The sequence below is a fragment of the Cyanistes caeruleus genome, chromosome 8 (assembly GCF_971803275.1).
Source record: "Cyanistes caeruleus chromosome 8, bCyaCae1.hap1.1, whole genome shotgun sequence".
In the NCBI taxonomy this organism is placed as follows: Eukaryota; Metazoa; Chordata; class Aves; order Passeriformes; family Paridae; genus Cyanistes; species Cyanistes caeruleus.
Genome location: NC_141708.1, coordinates 1,350,001 through 1,360,000, shown reverse-complemented (window position 1 = coordinate 1,360,000; position 10,000 = coordinate 1,350,001). Strand labels below are relative to the sequence as shown.

General features: G+C 41.5%; 1 protein-coding gene across 8 annotated transcripts in view; it reads right to left on the bottom strand.

The window, feature by feature from the left end:
* The window catches only part of EBF3 (EBF transcription factor 3), a 120,525-nt gene that overhangs the window by 22,438 nt on the left and 88,087 nt on the right, over nucleotides 1-10,000 (bottom strand). The gene's annotated exons all lie outside the window — the stretch shown is intronic.

Genomic DNA, 10,000 nt, shown 5'->3' with positions numbered 1-10,000 from the left:
GATGTGACTTGTAATACCACCACTTCTTAAGAGCACCTAATGCTTTGCACATTAACACTGCAAAGAAATGAAATCGGTTCCCTTTGCAGCCGATTGCAGGTGCAAATTAATATTGTAAAATGAAGATCAATACATGGACAGGGCAAAATCAATAGTGGCTAAATTATTGCTGCATTTTCCTCCTCATTCAAGATGAGTTGTGTTTTCCTCTCAAAGTCAATACTTTGCAGCTTTTCTCATTAATTTCTCAATAAATTTGGCAATGAATTTCAATCACAGAACTCGGCAGGGTGAGCCAAGCATTGTGGAATGCATAGGAAATACAAAGGCATGGAGGGGTTGAACACATCATTCATCAGAAGGCACTCTTGCTTGTTGAAGCAGGACTAATATCCCTGGACTTACTAAGGACAACCTATTTACTGTAAAAAAAAAAAAAAAAAGGAAAAAAAAGAAAAAAAATTTAAAGGCATTTAAGTTCTCCTCATTCCACAAAGAAACTAAAAATAGATTTTTCATTAAAAAACCAAAACGATGCCTTTGTCTTTATCTCCCCGATTTCTCGTAATTGCTTCGCTTTCCCTCAGATGGCAGGAAGGGAAACAATGGCACTCACTCACTTGTTTCAATTACAGGCCTAAAATTCACAGGTCAGCTCATAATTACGCTCGATCCGATAATGATATAGAATTTTCCTTAAAATGCTCATGCTAACATGGGGGAAATTGCCTCCATACTGTTTGTTTGTTTACATATTTGTTTATTTCTTTATTTTCCTCGCTGGGAAGCAAAGCCCACCCCAAGTGTTGACACCCACAGTGCTGGCCCTCTCTGGAAGCGAATGGAGTGATTGTCCTGCCCTTCAAAAAACAGAATTGCTTTTTATTCCCTTAATTTTGTCTGGCCTCTGTTTTTAGGTAGCCCCAAAAAAGACACCAAGGAGAACCTGGCAGGGAATACTGGGATGCTGTGCTGCTCACAAAGGAGACAAGGACATGTAGCCATTGAATAAAGGGGAATGGCTTCAGACTGAAAGGGATTAGGTTTAGATGGGATTTTGGGCAGGAATTGTTCCTGGCAGGGTGGGCAGGCCCTGGCACAGGTGCCCAGAGCAGCTGGGGCTGCCCCTGGATCCCTGGCAGTGCCCAAGGCCAGGCTGGACATTGGGGCTGGAGCAGCTGGGACAGGGGAAGATAAGGGGTAGAAGATAAAGGTCCCTTCTGGCTGAAACCAGTCTGTGACAGGAGTTAACAAAGAAATATTAAAAAAATGTTTTGAAGGTTTATTTGTGGCTTTGACATCTTTGAAGATGAATGTCAAATCACTCAGGATGTTCAGGAATCATCCATCCCTCTTCAGGGTCTGTTGTAGAGTAGGTCAGAACATCCCCAGCAGAACAGACTTTATACTCAGAAGTGGAGAGGGAAAAAAAATAGGGAAAACACTCCCTGGCCTGTTCCAGCCACCCCCCCAGACCAACCAGTGCCTTCCTCCTCCAGGAGGGGTGGAAGGAGCACAGGATGAGGGGAGAAAATGAGCAGGAGGGGCCAGAGAGTTATCAAAGAAACAACAAGTATCTTCCTCAAATGTGTATTAAATTAAGGTTTAATTTAGTCACTCTGTGATTAATAATCTGTCCCCTGCTTTTCAAGAGCCTGATGCCTACACTTGTGGGGTGTCAGCAGGCCTAGGGCACCCTCAGTTCATGAGAGATGCCAGGAGGCTGCTGAGAAACATCTGATGGGAAGATCATGGTGGTCTTCCTCAGATAACCCTCAGGGATTCTCAGCCCAGCCCCTCCAGGCTGTCCCACGCAGGGACCTGGGCTCCTGGCACAGCTTCTGGTGGTGGCACTCAGTGACAAGTGAAGCACTAATACCTCATCATGACCCTCGATTCCTCAAGGGCACCCGCATTTCCACTTGCACTGAGAACTATTGTGTTCCAGGCTCTGATGTTTGCCAAAAAAGTCATTACCATCATAATAGCTGCAGATTTACTTTAAATGAATGAATGAAAGGGTGAGATGGAGAAGGAGCAGGAGAGGGAGAGAGCAGGGGAGAATGAATGAAAAACACTTTATGTGCCACACCACCCTCTAAACACGAGTGAAGCAGGTGGAACACAGGGAACAGGACCTCATACACCCTGTGCCCGTGTGTGCTCTCCTGCACCACACCCAGGGCCACTGGAGGAGTGCCTGGATAGAAGGACAACACGTCTGGTCCCAGAGAGAGACACATGATTGAATTTATGGGAGGGGACAGCCCCACCTGGGACATGGACATGAGCATGGACATCACCCCAGTGATCTCTGTTGTACAGACATCACTCTGCCGCTGCTGTGGGAATTCAGAGCCAGTTATACTGGATATATTCAAATATTTAAAGACTTAAAAGGTGAAGTCTGGAGTTGAGAATGGAAAACACTTGGCGTAAACCCACTGGTGTGTTGGTCAATGGAATTACTGTGTCAGACCACACATTTCAGTGTGAGAACACTTTGCAGGGTCAAATACCCACAAATTTGCCATCATTTAAAGCTACAGAATGAACAGATCATGAGAAATTGGGGATAACATCAGTAAAAAACAGCCCCAAGGAGAAGGACTTGGCGGTGTTGTTTGATGAGAAATTCTAGGTGACACAGCAATATGCCCAGAAGGAATTTTTTTTACAGAAAGGGTGGGCAAGCCCTGGCACAGCTGGGGCTGCCCCTGGATCCCTGGCAGTGCCCAAGGCCAGGCTGGACATTGGGGCTGGGGGGCCCTGGATGGGATTTGAGGTCCCCTCCAACCCAAAGCATTCCAGTTTTCAGCAGGGAACATTGCAAGGGAGGGACTTGGCACTATTTCAGTGAGGGAGAAGGAAATCTGTGTGATATCGAATCATAAATGCTCTCATCATGCCAAGGAAGTCCCACAGCCCAACACATATGGAACTACAGCTAAACATGGCATTTTATGAAAACAACATATGACTAAAATAACAAAATATTGTACTCCAGAAATAAGGCATATTCCTGATTTAGTAAAGTGTGTTACCATGTGCTACTACATCAAAGCAGCCAAATGTACATTTCAACTGCTCAATACTCCAAGGTTCTTAACTAATTAAGATATATTTTACTGGAATAAATGGAGCTTTTATCTATTTTTGCATTTGGGATATTATTTGGGAGTTTATTTCTTTGCTAGGCCACACAGCTGAATAAATATCTCCTCCTTACAGATGGGTCTGTGTGGATCCATCCCCATCCACTTGCTTCCACACACACATTTCAGAGAATTATGCTGGAATTCTGCTATAAAAGCCTGACAGCACAGAAATTCTTCCTGAAATTCTCCTGTGCCACAGAGCTGGATCACACAATCCTTCTGCAATACAAGAATTTCATGTCCTCTGATTACGAGAGCAATGAAATATAAGAATTTCAGGTACACTGAAAATGATGCTTGATGGCAGCAAATGTGATCATTTGCCTGTCGTCACTGGCTGAGCTCTTCAGAGGTATTTATCCATCTCAGAACCATATGAAATCTGTGATGCCTCAGCAAACATCTGTAAGAGCTGGAATTCTGCACAACTTCTCCCCGTTTATATTCAGTAGTGATCACCCAGCATAAGAATATAATACTGTAATATTTTAATATAATATTTAGACAAATAGGACTTATAATCAGATCCTTAAAATCATCTAACAGAGCTCCTACAACTGTATTCCTCTGTTGTATAATAGTTTAAACAAAAATAGATCTTACTCAAAGTTGTGAAATCTCTGTATTATTTGTGGATAATGGAAAAATACCTCAGATAACTCACAGAATGTATAGAGTCTATAAAAAGCTTTATTAAATGTTTAAGGACAGTGGATGCTGCCACTTAAAAAAAAGAAAGCAAGCCTGGGTTATTATTTTAATCATTCCAAATTCTGTTAAACTCTCTGCTTAGGTTTCAATGGAAATTTAAAAAATATTTATGCATGCTAAAATATACAGATACACAAAAATATTCAAAATAAATATATTTTTGTATGCTACAGTTATTTATCTTAGATAAAACTGCAGATGTTGAAGGTTTCTAATTAAGCAGCTAACAAAATTCAGAGTTTTCTGAGGAGCCATAATGCACATCCAAATTTAACAAATTTTCAAGATTTTGCCAAAAAAATTCCCATATTTCCATCCTTAACAATTTTACATGTTGGTAATTTTGCAATTAAAAATTGAAACTATGCATTCCTAGATTGCAACTTTCAGGCTTATAAAAGACTGGGAGAGTAAAGGGAATTCATCAAGCACGGGTTGCTGGGACAGATGCCTGCATCCCTGCATCTCCTGCTCCACTGGCACATCCACAGCCAGTGGACATCCCTGGAAAGGACCATGGAATATTCCAGCTGGGATCAGCACCAGCTGACCGTCAACCAGCTCCAGAAAAGAGCCTCAGCTCTACCAGGGAGCTCTTCCATCCACACCAATTTCCATGGCTTCAATGGGAGTTGATTCAAAAATCAATGGTCATCCACAGGAATTTATATTCACCTTGTGAGTCTTAGAAATTCTTGAGAGATAGAAATAAGAGTGGACATCCAGCAGATTTTTGAAATGCTTTTTGACATTTTTCCTTAGAAAAATTGCGTTCACTGCAGTTGTGATTAATTAATTTTTTTAAAAATGCAAATGAGGCCTCAGGCTTCAGCCAGTACCTTTAAATCAACATTCATAAAAATCACCTGGCTAAGAAAACATATCTGTAACACACAGATTTCTGACATGAAAACACTTCCAAGCTTTTTAATTGCAGCAGTAGCACTGGAACATGCAACAGAATGAGTTTCAAAATACAGCAAAATCATTATTCTCCTTAGCCACGAGCTTCTGGACCTTTTCCTAATTTCCATGTTATGTTACACTCAACACAAAGGCCACAAAGTCCACATGTTTCTTTTCATCTCCACAGCACTTTCCTGAGAGTACAAATTAATTTAATGGGAATACTGGTGTCATGGACAGCAGCAACCAGCCAAACCCAGGAATTCACCTGGATATCTTCCAATGCAACCCAGATTTGTCTGTTTGCTCTCTTGCTTTCATAATACCAGAACAAGAAGTACATTTTTACTGAAAGATCCTATTTCCTGTCCTTCCACCTATTTTCCTTAATTTGAAACTTGGGGAAGTTTTCAGCCCAAGTGGTACCATCAGGCTATAGTAATAAAAAAATAGTAGTAAACCTGGAGTTATAGAAAGAAAAATAGAATTAGACAGTTTGATATTCAGGAAACTGACTTTACAATTTAACTCCAGACTGCATATAAAAACAACAACAACAAAAAAGAGAAAAGTCTTTTTCCCCCTTCTCAGAGAAAACAAGGCAAAGGTCTGATTCAGCACTCAAATTTTCCTGATTATTACATGAAGCCAAGATGACCCTTTTGTCCTTTTTTTTTGCCTTTTTTAAGATGAATTGCCATCGCTTCGCTGCTACATTTTGTCAGTTTGGGCACAGCAGAGTCAATACCTTCACCTTGACACGCAAACTTTGTGATTTATCAGTGGTGCTGTGACTCGGTGCTACCACGACCTGGCGAGGTGCAGCCACTCATGGCACCGAGAGCAGACTTTGGTCACAGCTACTTGGAAAGAAATAAAGCACTCTCTGATGATAGACAAATGTGTCTTGTTAGCAACAGCCAAAAAGCGCTTGACTTGTACTAATAACAAAAAGGCCATGTTGGTCACCATGGGTCTAAAGACGAAGCACCCTGTCACTGCCTTGGTTGGGAAATTAGCAAATAATGTTCCTTTTCCTTGATAAATGGGTGACAGTTCTCTCTCACCAATCATTTTTTAACATTTTGATGCATGTCTATGATCCCGCTGGAGGAACAGAAAAGTTTACTGGCCCTCAATTTTCCGATGATGAATGGAACACTCTAAATGTGCGATTTCTGTATGAGGTATAGTTCATTTTAAGCAATTCTAGTAAATGGGTGTCACTGATTAGGACAAATAGTCTACTTGTGCAATAGCACAAATGGTATGTCTCATTCTTCTGGCCTCCTTTGAGACAGAAAAGAAAGGGGACAGCAATGACCCTGATAAACCTGGAATTGCTACTGTTTAAAAAAGAGCTATTATATAATATACATTATCCAACACACTATTGACTTGATGCTACTAAATCATGTCTGTATGTTTAGCATTGGCCTATTAATTAAAAATGTATGTCATGCTCAAAAACCTTCTTTATAGGAAAAGACACTTCACCAGAATCCTTTCCCCTTTGACTTATTGCTTTCAGAAAAATACATTTTACTCCAGGCCTAGAAAGCAGTTTTACACATTAACAGAGACTTTCTGGGTCTGACTCTTGAACACTAAACTTTGACTGACTTACAGAGACCCAGCTTGAAGAAAGGGCAAGAATATTTGTTCTATCTTGATTTTTATTTTTTTTTCAGCTTGCTAACAACTGATACTGACACAAGGTCTGATCAATAAATAACCAATACTGTAATAACAGTGACTGTAAGTTGCTTCAGGACAACAGCACTTAACAGGAAGAAAAAAAAAAAAAAAAAAAGAAAAGAAATGCAATATATATGAATTAGAAATGCTGAGGATTTCATTAAAATGAATGTAACTGTGCTTTCGGTTTATTTTTTTTTAAGGCTTTCCAATAAAACCCTGGATCCATTCTATATATTTTTAACATTCCTCTCACAAAGTCACCAGATTTCATCCTTCAGAGCAATAATTGAATATGTACAAGAAATAATCAGGTGATTTAAATTTAACTAAGGCTTTCGAGTGGAGTTTAGCATAGTAAAAATAGTATGATTTGTGGGAGGCAATTAACAATCATTTGCTCTGTGGATACAAGTAATTTGTTTAAAGAGCACTGACCTATGAGACAGCCAGTTTGTGTTGGCTGTGATGGAAGGGAGCTATTGACTCTAAACAGTGTAACAGCGCCATTGACAGAACCGCCTTTGAATGCGCACAAAAGATCTCCCAAACACTTGAGGAACACGAGATCTTCCTGAGAGGGACACGGGGCCAGCCCAGGAGAGCAGCCAAGGCCAGGGGACAGCGAGCCAAGCCCAAAGTCCTGGACAATGTGGCGAGTGCAGAGGTCCACCCCGCGCTGGTGCGGCGCCACAAGCGCTCCGCCAGGAGGGACCCCGGGCTCGTGAGCTCCGAGTCCAACGCCAGCCTTTGTGCAAGAGCATGGTGCTCGTGTTCACATCCACCAAACGCGCTGCAGGACCGGGAGTGGGCCTGTGAATCCCACATCCGTGTGTTCTGCTGGGGACGTGGTGGTGGACGGACACCACGGCCGCCTGCAAGGGATCTGCTGCCTCCTGGCAATTTGGGACATTGCCTCAAAGCCAAAGAGGCTGTCAAAAGAGGGGCGTGCAACAAAAACCCCAGGGTGGAATCAGCCAGCATGAAAAGTTCCAAGGGCCACCAATCATTCTTTGAAACTATTTTGGTATGCTCTAGATCAGGCTATGCACCCTTTATTTGCTTGGGAAACGACACAAAACACAGAGAAAACAGGAAGGCAGTGGCACAAACACGCTGTAAACACAATCCTGCTGCTCAGCTGAGAGCAAACCAACAGAATCTGCAGAGCTTAAAATATGTGTGTAAAGGTGCAATTTTATCTGTAGCATAATTTCATTTCGAAGCATACAAATCACAATTTGCCATAATCGAATAAGGCTGCAGTGCTTATATTCTAATTAAAAAATAATCTCTGATATTTAATTTAGAAACCTGGAAGACTGTACCAGCAAAATTATGGTTACAACCTGCACCGACCACTCGATTTACCCACAGACAGCAAATTTTTCAGGTAGCACTTTTAAAATTAGTATTAAACAAGCAAACACTGCACCGCTCGATATGTATTAAAACAAGTATTGTACTCAGTTATTAATTTGCACTATTCACTTTTAAATGCAGCAAATACCTCATTAATTTAATTTTAGGTGCCCACCAGTTTATATTGCATTTTACAGTCTAGAAGGCAATTTACTATTAACTGGCAATTACATACAGAATGATTGTTAATTCTGCTCCTAAGTGCTAGCTGCTTGAAAATTGTTATCTCTCTCTAATTTTTGACCTTCTTACAACAGGGGTGAGGTACACTGGGAATACAAAGGACTAGTAGAGAAGAGCCGGACATGTCATTTGTGACTCATTCTTTTAATTCACCGTGCTAATCAACTGAACTGCCACAATCTCCCAAGGTAATTGTATCTTTATAATAGTTGAAAGCAGCGGGCAAAAAGGCATGGATGGATGGGGAAAGGCCTTGCCTTTGCCTGCTGGGAGCCGGCGTGCTCCTGCTTCTGCGCCGGGCTAATGGGGGCTTTGGAGAAAAATCTGGAACTTTCGCATCTCCCTGCCCTGACGGTTTAATGTCTCAACTTCTGCACTCACAAAGGCTTTGTGCACCACACTACACTCTTGTTTCATTATTCCGCAGCCTTGTTGCCCTATGGTCTACCTCCTGCTGGGAAGGTTAAATGTTAGAGTGCCAAGCCAGGCTGCAAGCATGGTGGGACACTGATGGGAAACAGATGCCCTGGGGACCCGGCCCCTCCCTCCGCCAGGCTACAGCATTTTCATTTTCTGAAATACAGAGAGGCTTGGCTTCCCTCTCAATGGCAGCTGTAATTTCCAAAGACTATCTCAGCCACCCTATCACTCTGGGATAAAGCAAAGCAGAAGTTTCTCGGTCAGGCAGGCTCTGGCTTTCTCTCTTTATTTTCTTGTTGCTGGGATATTGGCTTTTGTTTCCTTCCAAAGGTGTTTTAAATATCTATTCCTGTTACAGTGTTGTTACTTACATAACTTTATTACAATTTTATTCCAGTGGGAAAAGCTCATGACATTCTCATGATCTTTTTGAACATCTTTACTTAGCGATAAAGACAAAAGACAACCCCAAGAAGGAAAAAACGAATGGTTTGTTCTTCCAGTTCCATACACACGTGCACTTGCACATTAGAAAGAGCCTCAAAACAGCAAAATTAGCCAAATTTGCAAAATCTGCACCTCAGAAATCAGTTAAAGACATTACTCTGAAGCAAGTTAGAATTCCAGGCTCTAGCCAGACCGTCATCTGTTTCAAATCTGCGGCGCTTCCCTGCGCGCCGTGGAACTGCACCAGCTCCCAACAGCTCAAATATCTGGAACTTGGGCTGAGGCTTTTAATTCATTCATTTTTTATTTTGTTGGACACTTCTTTTAGCTTGTCATACTCACAGGACACTCATATACACACACACACACACACACACACACACACATACACACACATATATATATATATATATATATATATAAAATATTGTTCATAAGAGTATTTCTAAGCCCACATCACTGACAGCCCCACCTGTGCTCACCACCTTTGCAGAAAAACAACTCTGGCTTTTGGGATAAATCATCTGCTTCAAAAGAACCACAGTCACCACCATTCTATTTGGGATCTCTGGTGAAACCCAGTCCTAAAGATCAATAAATGTAAATATTCTCTCCTTCACCAGCCAGAATTGAGGCACCCAGGTTTGGACGCCAGCGTTTTTGCTCAGGTTTTGATTTCTTTGGGAATAGAGAGAATATAGGAACCTCAGATGGTGCCATCACTTTAAAGCTCATTTCAACAACAGACCTTAGGCAGACACAAAAACATATCCAGGATGCATTAACGGTTTCAAAAGTCCTCCCTTAAAACTACCCAGGAACACACTTTTCCCATTAGATCTAAATTAATAGATAGAAACAGTTGCAGTCTAGTGGGAAAATATTCATCAAAATGCACATCATCTGCACATCATCTGCAATCTGCATTATCTACCCAATAAGCAGCGAGGACTCTCCCCGAATCCCTGCAGTCTGCCGAGTAAACAGTTAAAGGCTCTTTGTTTTCAAAAGAGAGATTGATTCATCAGATCAAATTTATTACCTAGAATCCTCGT